Below are 15,474 nucleotides of genomic sequence, written 5' to 3'. Positions count from 1 at the left end.
ACACTTCTTCAAATTCATCAGGTTTTAGGCAGACTTCTCTCCTTGTGAGGATAGCTAGATGTCACTCAGATGGGTAGAAAGTGCATTTTTCCTGAACTGAATAGGTTGCATCAAAATAAAAGGAACCCTTCTTGTGACAATACACCTTATGACTTATTAGAGGGGCAAACTCCAGTGTCTCAGTTTTTTATGTGGACAGAAGTGGGAAACTGGGGCAAACACAAGCAAAAATCCAAGTGAAAAACCTAAGTGAACATATATAAGCAATATGGAGGTCCAAACCAGAATGCTGGAAACCAGAAGCAAACACAAATTTCTGTATTTTGATAAAAGAGAAACAGCCACTGCAGCAACCCTCAGAAGTCACAGATCGTAGTAGGCAACATCCACTGAATTTAGTTCACAGTTCTGAAGCCAATCAAAACAGCAGATGTTCACACGATAATGTGGTTAGATTCCACAAAGGATTAAACGAATCTATGCCCAAAGTTCTTAGGTTGTTCTGCAATGCCAGAACCACTAACAACAATGCCCAGAATAATAATTTGGATGCATGCCTACTAGAAATATGAGTTATTGAAGGTAGTATACACATCTTGTAGTCACAGCATTTCATAGGGAAAGCAGCGCATCCTGTGTAATAGGATTCCAGGGATACTTTTATTTATTCCTAGAGTTTTCCTCAGATCCATCTTTATGTAACCTCATGTACTGTAAAGATATTAGAGAGACCCTAAGAGAGGTGTTCTTGCATAGACTCCTTCGATGTTTATAAATTGTTATATACAGTAGCATACAAAGTTGTATATTTCATAGAGGCAATGTCTTCTTTCAGCAGCTTGGAAACAACATGCAATTTCAAATGTTGTATGCTCTGGAGTACTGTACATCATTGTCCCCTGGCTATAACAATAAACTGCTTAAATGAGCATGTACCTAGACATACTATTTTTATCAGAGGGCGTGGGAAGGAGGACCGGTATTGGGGCTGTATCTCTGCTGACCCAGTGAACACTCTTTTCCAGCAAGATGTTTTGCAACACATATGAAGTTCAAGAAGTAAATACCTCACCAGACTATATTACCTAAAGACTTTGCATTAGCAGGAATTCTGCTATCAGATTTCCACATTCACTTCAGCTCAGCTCATCTCAACTAGTTAGAGAAAAAACTTTCCTCTGTGCCTCCTTCTGGGCTACTAAACATCGAACTTTCCTTCCATGGAAAAGCACAAGAGAATTAAAACCCCAATAAAGATATGGAAGACAGTTTAAGTCACGTTTAATTGTATGAAGCTGGGAGTCACACATTTTGTTATTAGTCTATAATATTACACTGCAGGTCCATTTATCAATTTTCTACTTACAGGACCACTCCAAATCCACTTGTATTAAACAAGCAATAAGCCATTTAGAAAAACATAATGATAACAAATTAATCTCTGAAAGCACTGAGATATTTAATCCAATAATGATAGTATAATTTTTTATTTAATATCCTGTAAGGGACAGATCACAAACCTATGTTTTTGATTAGAGTGGCAGAACAAATCTTAGTAAAAGGGCCTCATTATGACATATGCTTCAGCTCAAAACTCTCTGGAGAAAATGCTCTGACCCTACAGTGCCATCTAAGAAAATCATATTGGATAAAAGGCCCACTGGGATATGAGGTGTCTGTGGTGGATAATAGGCTTAGATTTTATCAATTGTTGTAAGATATAATCATAAAAGAATGTGAAAGGATTCATGACACACAATAAATAAGATGTGTAGCCACTTTCAATTTTATAAGAGAGATTAAAGAACACTTCAGTATCGGTATTTTATGTAAATTACTACTATCCATTATGATTTTCATATATTTTCAAGTGACAATACAGGTACCTCTGTTCTCCCAACAATGCAGCACTGGGTGAGAGTCTGAAAACACAGAGCAGAAGTTAAACACACGAACAAGTGCCGAATTTAAGCTATGATTTACAACAGCGAACGTTTCCAGAACCCACTTCCTTTGGAATGAAGTATAGCAAGAAAAAAAAAAGAGAAAAAGGCTCTGATAATTCTTTCCTACCTCTGTAGGGTGTAACAGAGGGACCAGCATCCAACAGAGAAAACATAGCTGAGTTCTCGGTGTTCCTGAAAATTTGGTGATCTATTTTGGTGCCTAAATAAAATTGTATGATCCCAGAGAGGCCCACAGGGTAAACCAAAGCCAGAAGGGACTTGCAGGAAGGCAAAATTCCCTATCCACTTGTCACAGTTCCACAGTGTTGCTTTCTTCTATTGTGGCTCTTTCCTCCTTGTTTTTAAGCAGTGTTTTATTCTCAAAGCTTTAGAGAAACAAATATTTGAGATGCTGATTCAGCGAGAAGTACTCTTTGACTGTAGAAGTGCATCTATGAATTTGCAAGCAGAATTTCTGAAGTTAATATCTTTAATTGTCTGGGTATTCTTAGCAAGCTTATACTCTTTCTGATAGCCTATCACAAAATCCCATTTGCTTTTAAGTTCTTCTTTATAAACAAGCTAAAAACTATGAATTTGATCTTGAAAAAAGAACATCCTTGTAGTCAAAACAGGAGAAAAAAGCGCACATTTTTCCCTGTTGGTGGTTTTAGTGTAGCAGAATTTTGAAAGAAAACAATGTAGGCCAACACTGGCCCCTCTTATATTTTGGGGGATTTTGTGTCATTGAGAATTATGAAAAAAGTGACAGCAAAATGGGCAAAGCATCAACTGAAGCACATTTCTAAGAGGATATAGCCTCCAGTTTGCCAACATAAGACTCTTTCTCGCACATGACTTAACCCTGTGATGGTGGCACCTCCAAACAATGTCATAATCTTGTGTAATATTTGTTATTATCATTGTAAAGTAGGACTGTTATTTGGGCTGAACAGATCATAACTATTCCATGGATTTAATGAGTATTTTACAAGGGCTGATTTCTTGTGATGAAAAGATAACAATTTTGATGATGAAGTATTATATTTTAATTACAATTGCATTATTTTCTGTCTGTTTTGTGCAGTATTTAATTGGTCTGTCACGAAGTTCTATGAATATTTTAAGTTTTTGAACATTTTAAAGTGCAGAAGCTGGATTTTTTTCCTCAGCTCTCTGGGTTTCATTCACTTTTCTGTACATTTTCATTGAAAAAGTCCCCGTTTCCCAAACTGATCCCAGCTTCTTGCCCTCTCCAAGCCATCAGCCCATGCTCCATTCTTAGAAGTCCCCTGCTTCTTCTAACCTATTCTCTTCTGGCTCAAGCCCCTTTTACCCTTCCCCAGCCAAATCCCCAGCTTCCCAACACCTCCCAAGTCTTCCTTGGTCACTGCCTGAACACAAAGATGGGCTTTCTTCCCCAGCTCCTGTGGCTGCTCAAGGGAATACTGCTGCTGCTGTCCACAATTCAGATCTGGACAATGCTCTTTCTGGCACTTTTCTCCCCATCTGCCACCCTCTTACTGGCTTCCATGGCTAGCCAAGTCCATTCGCTCTTTCATTTCTTTTTGACCAGAGTGCAGGGATTGAAAAACACACACCGGGACACAAGTATCACAGATCCCCATAGGAAAGCCAGCGCAACAGCCAGGCTCCCAGCTGTCCTGTAAGCGATGGCTTCTTATACACCCCTACTGCCGTGCTTCACGAGGGCTTCCACAGTCTGCTTTTTCACGCGCTTAGCCCATTAGGTGGCATGTGAAGAATAATATGATGGTTATTAGGGGGATGTGTGTTCTCTGGAACAGGCAAAAAGTGTCTGCTGGGCCACAGCCCACTTCTGGGTCTGACCCACAATTTCAACAGGAAAAATTAGTCCGAGTATCCATGCAAAGAAGACCTCAAAGGGAAAGGTACTCTGAGGCCAGAAAAAATAATTCTAAATGACACAGTGGAGTGTCTTCCATTCAAAGCCTTTTTCTTCTATTACATGTACATTAAGGAAGCTAACAAGACCGTTTCCAGTAAGTCAGTAGCTTTCCATTCTGCTTAATCCTACTTGTACTTGAAACGAGTCAAGGCAACAGGAGTGTGGAAAGGAGGTCTACAGACTCCCATAGTCCGTAGGACAGTGCAGAAGACATTGGTTTTTTTTAGGAAAAGCCTGTGAAGCCAGCCCCCAGACCAAGAAAAAAGACCTGTCTAGAGCCTCTTCAGACAAGCCCCTAAGCTTCCCTCCAGGAGTTTGCCAAACAACAAAAATTAAAGCAGAAAGGGAAAATGAAGCGATGTGCACCAGGAATGTCAGCCCCAAGAAAATTGTGAAACCCCAGGTGCAACTTCCTGTATTTTGTAAGACTTTTAAAACATTTCAGGACAAAAAAGCACATGCAAAAGTATAAGCCTACCTGGTATTTATCTTGGACTTGGTGCTAGAATAACTTGCCAGTAGCAAATTCCACACACTGAAACCACAGTTCTTACTACACACTCGCGTGTTTCCCATCATACACACTCACACACACATAGACACACATATACTGCATAGAAAAACATTCAAAAAGCCAGCATCAACATTATAAAAAATATCCCCCAAAGCAAGTTATCACCTCCCCTGTGAGTAGGAACACTAGGCTCTTATGTTCAGCATCCAGGCACCGCCAAGCCTCCCTTGTCCAGTAGAATGACACCCCTAGTCATTTTACACAAACTTCAAATGCACCTTTTAAAGAAAATTTTGTGAGTCCTCCCACACGGCTCAGGTATAGTTCTCTCTCATTTCTTTTTCTGCTGTTTCCTTTCACTTTCTACTGTACATCTTACTGGCTTTTTTGCTTCTCTGTGTCCCAGCATCCCTTCACCCTGCATTTAGGAAGGCAAGCAAACAAGCACCACAACATGTGTGTGTGTACTGTTGCATGCAGAATATCCAAGTCCTGTGTTGCCAAGATGAACCAAGCCTCATCATTATTAGTAGTAAAACTCAAACTTTCTTATGTGCATTTTTAACAGTTGCAGCACTTGCATCCCATTTCTGCAACTACTTTAGTACTTACTTAATTTTTCCAGTTTGAATAGTCCCAGCTACTCGCTGCGATTGTGAAAGCTGCTTCACTGATTATGAAGCAAAGGACTTAAATGTTCAAAGGTTCAAAGCCCATATCACTTTTTGTTAGGAAAATCTTGAGTTTTCTGTAATAGTATTCTTATCTGCTAAACATGTCTGATATATTTGCTTAGGGACATGGTTCAGTGGTTGACTTGGCACTGCTAGGTTAACAGTTTGACTTGATGATCCTGAAGGTATTTTCCAACTTAAATGATTCTGCGATTCTGTGATAAATTACTTGGCTTTCAAAAATGTAAAACCCTCCATTAGACTCACGCAAAACCTGAACCATAAAACATTTTTTGAAATATGTGCAGAAGGCAGAGAAAGAAAACAACGCAAAAGAAACAGGTAATAATTTCCCATGGAACATAATCTGAGATGCTTCTTAGAGAGATTTCTTTTTTGGGATTCCTCAGACCTGCCCACCTCCAAATTTATACTATCTTATTGGTGCACAAGTGATCTTGTACTTCTGCACCAGCTCTTTTCATTGGCTTTTTGGAATAATTCCATTTAAACTGCATACCACAGATTCTCTGGGCATAGCTGCATTCACCAGCTACCAATGAGCCATAGAGTCATAGAACTGCCTAGGTTGGAAGGGACCTTTCAGATCATCGAGTCCAACCATCAACCTAACTCTGACAAAACCACCACTAAACCATGTCCCTGAGCAGTACATCTACCCGTCTTCTAAATACCTCCAGGGATGGTGACTCCACCACTTCCCTGGGCAGCCTGTTCCAACACTTGATAACCCTTTTGGTGCAGAAATATTTCTTAATATCCAATCTAAACCTCCCCTGGTGCAACTTGAGGCTGTTTCGTCTTGGCCTATTGCCTGTTCCTGGGAGAAGAGACCAACCCTCACCTCGCTACAGCCTCCTTTCAGGTAGTTGTAGAGAGCGATAAGGTCTCCCCTCAGCCTCCTCTTCTCCAGGCTAAACAACCCCAACTCCCTCAGCCGCTCCTCATAAGACCCCTCACCAGCTTTGTTGCCCTTCTCTGGACATGCTCCTTTTTTGTAGCGAGGGACCCAAAACTGGACGCAGTACTCGAGGTGGGGCCTCACCAGTGTACAGGGGGACAATGACTTCCCTAGTCCTGCTGGCCACACTGCTCCTGATCCAGGCCAGGATGCTGTTGGCCTTCTTGGCCACCTGGGCACACTGCTGGCTCATATTCAGCCATGTTGGATGCCACACTGACATGCCCATAAGGATATGCAAGGGGGAAAGCAAGGAAGAGGAAGGGCAAAGAGAGGAAGAACTGTTGTAGTTGCAAGTAAAATCATATTTAAAAGGAAAAAAAAAAAAGGAAAAAGCTATTTCCCTGCAGAGATCTAGTTCCACAGAGGTAAAGGGTGCAACCGAGGTCATTGCACTTAGGGTACAGTAATTTTCGTGACTTAAAAGGGTTTGTAAAATTTAAGCAAAATAAAAATAAAAAATATGATAATTTAATATGGAATGGCCAAAACAGAACAGAATTGCAAAACATCACAATAGTGACAGAAAGACTGGAGGTACTGGTGGTGACCTGAAGACCTAGGACTAAGGGTCACAAGCATATTCCAGCATAGCTCTTCTGCACTTCTCAGATGGGTGTGAGACAGGTCACATCCACAAAAAATACCCTCTGCTTGTTGGTTTTCCTTGTGCAACTTCCTGTTTCAGATGCAGCTCAAAAAGGCTCCTGAAGTATGCGAATCCATTCAAGAAGTCCCAGACTACCATTGACTAAATTGCAATTTACAGTCTGAGGCGGGGGGAAAAGCCCTGATTTTTTTGAGCTGATTCTCACCCTCAACTACAGACATCCAGCTCAAGTACAAGTGGGAGCCTCTACGGTCAGAAATCTGCATACCTTTTGCTGTCAATGACAGCAAAGGGACACCTCCGCAGGGATGACTCCCTGTGCCCAAGTCATATACTGTGGATTAATGGCAGGGTACGAATAGCATAACCAGGACCACACTTTTCACCGTATGCTCTATGGACCAAACCATGCGTAGAGTAATACAAATGCAGATTTACCTATGAGTAATCCTACTTCCCCTATTGCAGCTTTGAACCGTTACCGTGTGTTCTATCACTGGATACTGGGGAGAAGAGCTCAGCACCTCCCTCTCCACGTCCCCCCTTAAGGAAGCTGTAGAGAGCAAGGAGGTTGCCCCTCAGTCTCCTTCTCCCCAAACTAGACAAACCCAGAGTCCTCAGCTGCTCCTCACAGGACATGCCTTCCAGCCCTTCCACCAGCTTTGTTGCCCTCCTCTGGACACATTCAAGTACCTTCACATCCTTCTTAAATCACGGGGTTCCTAAGGAACCATAACCAGCTAATGTGTAAATTCTCGTTAGTTCATGGGCTACTGATTCAACGAGCTGTAACAGTCACTTTGGAGCATTACAGTCTATTGCATTAGAGAACATCCATTGAAATTGGTTTAAATCCATGTACTATGTAATTAGTTGGGAAAGCTATTTATGAATGAGATTAAAGCATTCACAGCCAATGTGCTTAAATGCACTGTTTGCTCGCGTACATACACTTTTCCTCAGAATTATGCCTGACAACAGCATAAGGATGCAAAGTGAAAAGTTAAATTAACTAAATGCAGCAATATTAAGTAACTTAAACAGAGGAGCTGGACACCACAGCTTATGTATTGGTTAGTATTTTCACCGGTTATGTGCTTAATAATTATTTATATTCATACGCAGATCTTTTTAGGGGCAAAAAAACAACTAAATTTATAGTTCTGTTTCCTCACTTGGTTCAATATGGGCCAGACTGAATGAAACTATAAATGCATGTTGTTCGCAGAGCTCATGCCAGGGATACTTTTGTTCCATTCATTTAGTTGTCCAGGCACTTTGCTGACAATTTTTTGCAAATTTTAAGATAAAAGTGAACTGAAAGAGCCTCCCCCTGCCCTTTTGCCCAGTAGAAAGCTCCATAACTACTAACTCCAACATGAAAAGTTTTAGCTGTTTTTTAGATGTCATCTGACAATTTGCCTGAATGCTACACTAAGTTGTGTGATGCTGTTCAGTAACACCCTCCCTTAGTCTTTACAACCATTTAAAGTTGAGCCTGTTAGTCTTCTAAAATGCTGCAAAATGCTACAGAAGCATATTATATTGTCTACCAAAGTAAATGCTCTTATGTTAAATAGCCCACTTAAAATGATTGCATAATAGGGAAGCAATAAAGTGAACGAGCGTTTGAATTCTCTTACAGCAAATGCTAGTTATTTGAGGTGAAAGTTTGAGTTTCCTATTTACCCCAGTTACTCTACTGCAGTAACATCCTCGAATCTTTTACCTTTATTAGTCTTAACAACTAATAAAATATCTGGTCCCTTGTTTAATGAGAAGAGACAACCCATTTGGCTCAGAGAGGTAAACTGTAATTACAGATGGGTTATTTGTTTGGTAACGAGGAAAGGGTAAATTGGCATTTTAACCTCAAGATTCTTAGTTTAAATCCAGCCATCTCAAAGGTCATTTGTCACCTATGTTTGGAGACTTACAGAGTCACTTTCAATAAAGCCACCTTAGCGCAGGAGCAGCACTTTGTGGTGACAGGGTCTCCTAAAGGAAACTCCCAATTAAAAGCCCTGACACAATCTGGCAGGCCAGAAGTGCAATCTCTTGTCTTCTGGGCAAGACACAACATCTGCCACAAGGGAGAGAAAGAGGAAAGATTTTCCTTTGCCAAAATAACAAAAGCTGGAAAAAAAGAAGCATAATAATATTCTTCCTTTGAGTCTTTTCTATCTACTAAATAATTCTTGTTTAATTGCTTTCCCTTCCCATCTCAAAAGGCTAGACACATGTTTCTCCCTACAAGTCTATTCCCCAATGTAAACTTCAGAACAAAAAATCCAGGGCTGCTAAAAGGGACGCAACCTGGAACAGAAAAATCAGTCTTGCCTAGACTTTGACATACATTTGCAATACCATTTTGGGTCTCCTAAATCAGATGGTGGAGCTCTCCCTCTTCCAGAGCGCCCAGGGTCTCTCACTGCTGCCATAAATCACTTTTCAAACACTTCAGTGGTCTTTGTCCCTCAACAGATGGGGAAACCCACCTAATTCATTCACCCGTGAATGAAGCCTGGCCCCTGCTTCCCAGCCCTTCCTCTTCAACCAGGGCAGAGCCCTCCCTTGCCTGGGAAAAAGTTTCCAGCCTCCAGCTTCCAACCCTCCTCCTTCCCGGCTGCTGTGGCGTACAGCCTTGCTCCCCAGCAGGATTCACAAGGCGGTGGTGTCTGTAGGCAGCTGGGGACACGCGAAGGCAGCCCCACTGCAGAGGTTTGAAAAACCAAAGGGATGGAAAGGACAGACAGAAACACCACGGGGTTTTGTGCTCAATTGTGCAAAAGCGTATCTCCACCGTGTGAACCTGAGGTCCTAATTCAAATTAGCTGACTCAAAGATCCAGCAACTCCTAACTGTCAGTCTGAGTTAAGCCTGGAGAAGAGCCTGGGAAGGTGCTCTGATTGATTAGCAAATTAAAATGCAAGCTGCCTTGTGTTCGGTGTTTCTTAGGGCAAGCTGAGTTACAGCACGTTCACTAACCCAAGGGAGACACAATTTTCTCCACTGCAGCCTTACCCTACATCAGTGGGAAGCAGGTATGGCTGCACTAAGCACACAGCAGTAACACATGCAGTTACAGCTGTTAAAATGAGGGTGGAAAATGTTCCTTAGGAAAGCTATTGTGTGGTGGTGCCTTGGGTGCCGCTGCAGGCAATCAAATATCTGCGGTGGAGATTTTCTTTGCTTATGCAGTATCTACAGAGGTAGAATGGCTTCTGTAGTACCAAATATGCCAGGATTTATGTTAAACTTTTTTTCTTTTTTTTGTGTGTCAAAGCAGCAGTACCGCTTCATTTTTGTCTTTAATTAGCTGCAATTAACCATGTAAAGTTAAACTGGGCATGTGGTTTTTTTAAGCCACTCGGGCTGGGTAGTGCAGTTTCCTGGCATGCATCCTGTTCTAGCAGTAAAGTTCAACGTGTCTGCAACAAAAAGGACAAGAATGATTAAATGGAGTAGGGAAGTAGTAATTGTTCTCATTACTCGCAGCAGCCATTAAAAGTAATTACAATTTGGCAACGGTGGTTTTCAGATATAAACAGTCGGTGTCTCAGATGCTCATTGGGAGTGAAAGTTAACAAAAATGAAACACCTGTTCATACATCAGTGCTGCTGCAGTTTAGCAGCATGCAGCATTCCTGAAGCTGTTAAATACATGCATTATGCCAACAAAAATTTGGCCACGTGTTTACTTAAGGCCTGAATAAATACTGACAATCTCTGACAAAAATCTGATTAAGGTCTTACCTGGGGTTAATAAGACTGACAGCAAGAAGACCCATTTATAAGAAATCTAAACATGACAAGCAATGTAAGGCGAATAGCTATCATTGATGCAAAACGCAATTTTTAAAGAAAAATCCTGTGTTCTGACTATCAGAATGTACTGATTTACACATATGGTTTACAGTCCTGTGAATGGAGCTGCTCCCACAAATGGCTGTGACACAAAAGGCAAAGTCAGCAAGTTGAGCTAACGCATGGCTTTAGTAGCCATCGTTCTCATGGGCTGTAACCCACCAAGGCCACCAAGACTCAGTCTGGCTAGTCCTCAGCATCTGAAGGAGAGTATTTTGAGTAGCAAAAACGTATGTGTAGGAGTTCTGCAGTTCAAGTGCTTTAACTGTATTTTTCTTTTTTCTGGTTAAACTTACAGAACCATAAAATAGTAACTTGTATTTTTATTTCCTCTGACCATGAAAAGTAGAGGCTGAATTATAAATTATCCGAAGACATGTTTGGGCTTTTTGTTCATGAGAAATGTAGAAGACTCATGAAAAAAAGCTCATTAAGGGTTATAGGATAAAGTAACGGACTGCTGGCTCTGAGGCACTTCGCTGGATGCTCAGCAGAGTATGTTTGCACAGGACAAGCCACGCAGAGGTTCATGATGCAAGTGACTTCAGACTTACAGTCTTCACAGACTCCTGTTGCCCACAGCCTCCTCCCCGAGCAGTGCTCGCGCAGGCCACAGGGACCTGCGCCCCGGCTTGCACTGGCTAGCACGCTTCCCGGGAGGAGCTTCTTCTGTGGAGCGCTGCAGTTTTCAGAACACCGCGTTTATTTATTTTTTGTTCCACAAAGTGGGAAAACCAGACTATTTCTCGAATCCATTTAGGGAGCAACCACGAAGACGGAAAAAGACAAAGAATTTCCTCCCACTCCTGAGCAAAAATAACCTGTACTTAAACTGCTTTACTCAAGGGTTCAAAGTCTACACAAAATGTTTCATTCAGAGTGAGAATGGAAGGTATAATCCAGCCCTATACCTATCCCCCACGCCGGAACAAAGGTAACAGAATCAATAGACAAGCTCCCTGCATGTTACAATTTAGACAGGATTTTAGATAGCTCCAAAATGGGCAAATCTGAATGTCCCGAATGTGCCGAATACTGAAACATCTCAAATGCATGCTCCAAATCGGAATGATTGCATGACTGTACCTGAACAGCTGACCAGCAGTACATGAAGAAGCAAACAAACAAACAAAACAACCAACCAACCAAATCCGTAGCCAGTGAGTTATAGTATTTTTATTCATGTTAGAATTTCTATCAGTGTTTGAACATTAATATTTAGAGAGTTTGTACAATTTCCATTCAAAGTTTAAAATGAGAACCACACTAGATCACAAATGGAAACTAAAACACAGTTCAGAATTGTATGAATATTCACACTCTCTTTCTCTCTTAACACTGTTAAACACTTTCTTTTCTGCCAGGGGTTTTACAAGAACAAGTGTGCACCGTAATCGTATCTCAGCAGTGTTCCAAAACATAATGGTATCATCATTACATATAAACTCTTTAAAAATATACTTCTGTCAAAAGACTTGATGACTACTATGTACACTACAAAAATAAATTTTCATATAAATAAATTATATGGCATAATTTTACCTTTGTAACTGAAATGACACAAACCCACTCCTACCAAAACAGGCAGGCAATGAGACCCAGTTTGAATATTTTTTTTTCCTTTTAACTCCTTATGCTAAAAGCTACAACGAGTCCTTAATGTAAATGTTATATAATCTTTCCTATTTAACATTAGTAAGCACTCTATACAAATAAAAATCCATTAAACAGTAAAAACATAGCTGTAATAGTGTTTCCAATAGAAATAAAATCCCTGCATCTTGTTTGTTATAAACTGGCATGACAAATACTGTAAGAAAACATTCTTATGATACAAAAATATAAATATCACCCATGATTAAAAAAGTTAAAAAACAAAACCAAAACAAAATAAATGTTGCCAGCCACTGAGTTCTCCCCTTTCCAATGTGACTATCGGAGAAGGTGGTCTACATTGCGCACGAAGCAGCAGACAGCTCACCCACACACAAGCACGCAGGAGGGCTCGGGCAGGGGCAGGTGGCAGACCCCGCGGCTCACCTTGGCCCCCTTCCCTTCCGAGGAAGAGGAGGGAGCCAGGCAGGCTGCGGCTGGGCGGCAGCGGTGTCAGTGGGAGCCCTGCCGACCCCTGACATGGGAGCGCACACGCTTGGTGGCTGAAGGTAGCTCCCAATTAGTATCATACAGTTCCGTTGCAGAGTCTGTATGATCAGAGGTCACTACGCCGCTAGTGCTAAATTAGGGCCCCTCCTCTTTTTGTCATTAAGAGTTTTCATGTTAGACAGTGAACTGGACCAGTAGGCAGTTGCGACATTAACCCTTAGTGTGCATTGAAACAGTAGCTTATGTATCACGGGAATGACACCAGGCTCTCGCCACCTGCTCTTCGAGCGTTCACATTGGAGATCTGTAAACAAGTGCCTCATATCAAAGTGTTTTCAAGTGAGCAAAAAAGGCATGGAAATTTGTGCATTCTAATTATCCCCATTTGTTATGCTGGCAAGGTCTGTGGGCAAAGATAGAGTCCCTGAAGCCACTGGAGAAAAACACTTTCCCATCAAAGAATTGGCCACTGCTGTTCAGGCATCATACTTAAAGAAAAGCCCCACCACTGCTGTGTTTAGAAACTGAATGTTGGTCGTGTTTGGCTCTGAACTGAACATCTACCTGCTCTAAAAACAGCTTGGAGAAGGGCAGAAAAAAGATGCAGAAAGACAAAGACAAAGAAAACTTTCATTCTATTATTTTAAATTAAGGTTCTCCATTCTTATGGTTTGTTTCCAACTGGAACACAGATTGTAGTGTTTTTTCAGACCCTTCACCTGCAGCAATCCCCTTTCAGTTTAAAAATAGTAATACAAAAAGCTAAATTAGTTTCGTAAAGAGATCCCAGTTTAGCTGTTTTAATTAAAAGTGCCAATGCAGCATGGGAAAACACAAAATATAGAGAAAAGAACACCCAGGCCTTATGTGTCTTTACAGTCCTGGACCCATCAGAAAGCCATTTATATTTAAAAAGTGAAAATAGATTATTTTTTTATCCTTCCATTTGATTTTTATCACTTACTATTAACTTCCTTCCTGCCATGAAAATAAGGTGACCACGAAAATAAGCCGAGCTGTGGTTCATCATCAAACAACTCAATTATCCTGCTTCTAATGCCACTCATAGTCAACCGTATCAATATCAAAATAAGGCATATGCTCATTGAATTTCTATAACCACCAGCACCTCTCAATATCCAGCACCTTTGGAAGTGAAAAAATAATGGTTATAGTGTTTGCACTTACCTGGCACCTTTTGCAAAAAAAAAAAAAAAAAATAATCAAAGCACTAGACAAACAGTAATTAAGCCTCACAACATTCCTGGGAGGTAGGTAAGTGTAATTATACCCATTTTACAGAATGAGCAACTGAGGCATGGGGCAGTTAAGTGACTTGACCAAAGTCACGTGAACCAAGTCATTAAGAATGTGGGAAACTGAACCGCAACCCCAAACCTCGACTTCCTGTTGTCTTTTCTATTTCAGTTGGGCCTTTGATCATGGCAGTCCATGGTATATGTTGGTAAACACCAACAGTTTTCACTAGTGCCTACTAACAGGGAAAGCCAGACTCACATCAGCATCAGTGGGTTTATAAGCCCACTAAGTGTTACCATACAGTAAAAGAGAAACTACAGTACACCAGGAACATACACACAAAAGCATGCACACTTCCAGATGCACACATGGATACACACAGCAAAACAAAACCTGCACATAGCTAAATCTATTTAAGCCTCCCAGATTAACTTGCCGTTCTTCATATCTGCTTATTTTTAAAATTACCACGCATAGCGTGTTTGAAAGTTAACAGTAACATTTCATACTACCACAGGGTTGTGATACGCAAATTTAAAATACTTTAAACAGACATGTATCTTTAAAAAAAAATCCTATTACATAAGCAATATTTGCATAGAATTATACAAGTAAATTATACAATATTTAAGCAGCAGCAACTTATGCTGAAATTTAGAACTAGATTAAGCTTAGTTGTGGCACAGAGATCAACGTACAAAAAGTACAAAGCGCACACAATATTGTCCCCATTCTATTGCCCAGAGGCAAATGACTCCAGATTATACTACTTTACATTGTTCTTTTGTATATTACATATGTGTACATCTTTTAAATACTTAAAGAAATATTTAACAAAATAATACAATAGGTTACAGTAACAGTGAACTGTTGTCCTGATGCAGCATGTCCTTTTCTACAACTTCAAGCAGTTCTTCTCTTCAAGCAGTTCTGGAAATACGGTTTTCCATCTTTGGCCTCTTCTTTGCTTCAGTTATTACTCTTTACAAATAAAGAGAGAAGAAAAACAAACATACATTTAAGTTTAAGAAAAACAAACACATCAAAGTAATCCAAAATTCATTTCATGATTCTTGTGATTACAGTTAGCAGTCAGGGAACGTGGGCTCTGCTCTAAACTCAGTCATGAATTTCCCAGTAAAGAAATACTGACGCCAATTAAGAAAATGAAAATGCTTTAATTTCTGAGTTCCCAGCTTTAGATACTGGTGACAAATTCAGTTAAAACCAATTAATACTTCAAGGAGAAATACACTACTACATCGAATACTGCGTAGTTAAGAATCTCGTATTACCATGCAGTTCAGCTTGAAAGAGCTGAGCCCAAGTATTTACTTCCTTATTCTGAGGATACTATTACTTGCCATATTTCTAGACTGTGAGGCTGAAGGCATTCATGTTATTTGCACTTGAGATGTTTGGAGAGATATTTTATAAATCAGAAGGCAATTTTATTATGAGTCATCAAAAAATTTCTATCAAAACTCTCCACGTGTGTGTGCCTGTGTACACGTGCATGCATGCATGTGTATGAGTGAAATAGTTCTGCAACCAAAATAAAATGGCTTGCTCTGGTCAAACTAGTGTC

At 40.5% G+C, this 15,474-nt stretch overlaps 1 protein-coding gene across 7 annotated transcripts in view; it reads right to left on the bottom strand.

Moving 5' to 3' along the window:
• Window positions 1-11,680: 11,680 nt before the first annotated feature.
• The window catches only part of PTCH1 (patched 1), a 75,111-nt gene continuing 71,317 nt past the window's right edge, over window positions 11,681-15,474 (bottom strand). For all 7 annotated transcript variants that reach the window (XM_054185293.1, XM_054185292.1, XM_054185295.1 and 4 more), the window contains one exon: window positions 11,681-14,867. The gene's annotated coding sequence lies outside the window, so the exon portion shown is untranslated. The remainder of the gene's footprint in view (window positions 14,868-15,474) is intronic.

This window comes from Rissa tridactyla, chromosome Z, assembly GCF_028500815.1.
Source record: "Rissa tridactyla isolate bRisTri1 chromosome Z, bRisTri1.patW.cur.20221130, whole genome shotgun sequence".
Classification (NCBI taxonomy): Eukaryota; Metazoa; Chordata; class Aves; order Charadriiformes; family Laridae; genus Rissa; species Rissa tridactyla.
This window is presented reverse-complemented; position numbering and strand designations above follow the sequence as displayed.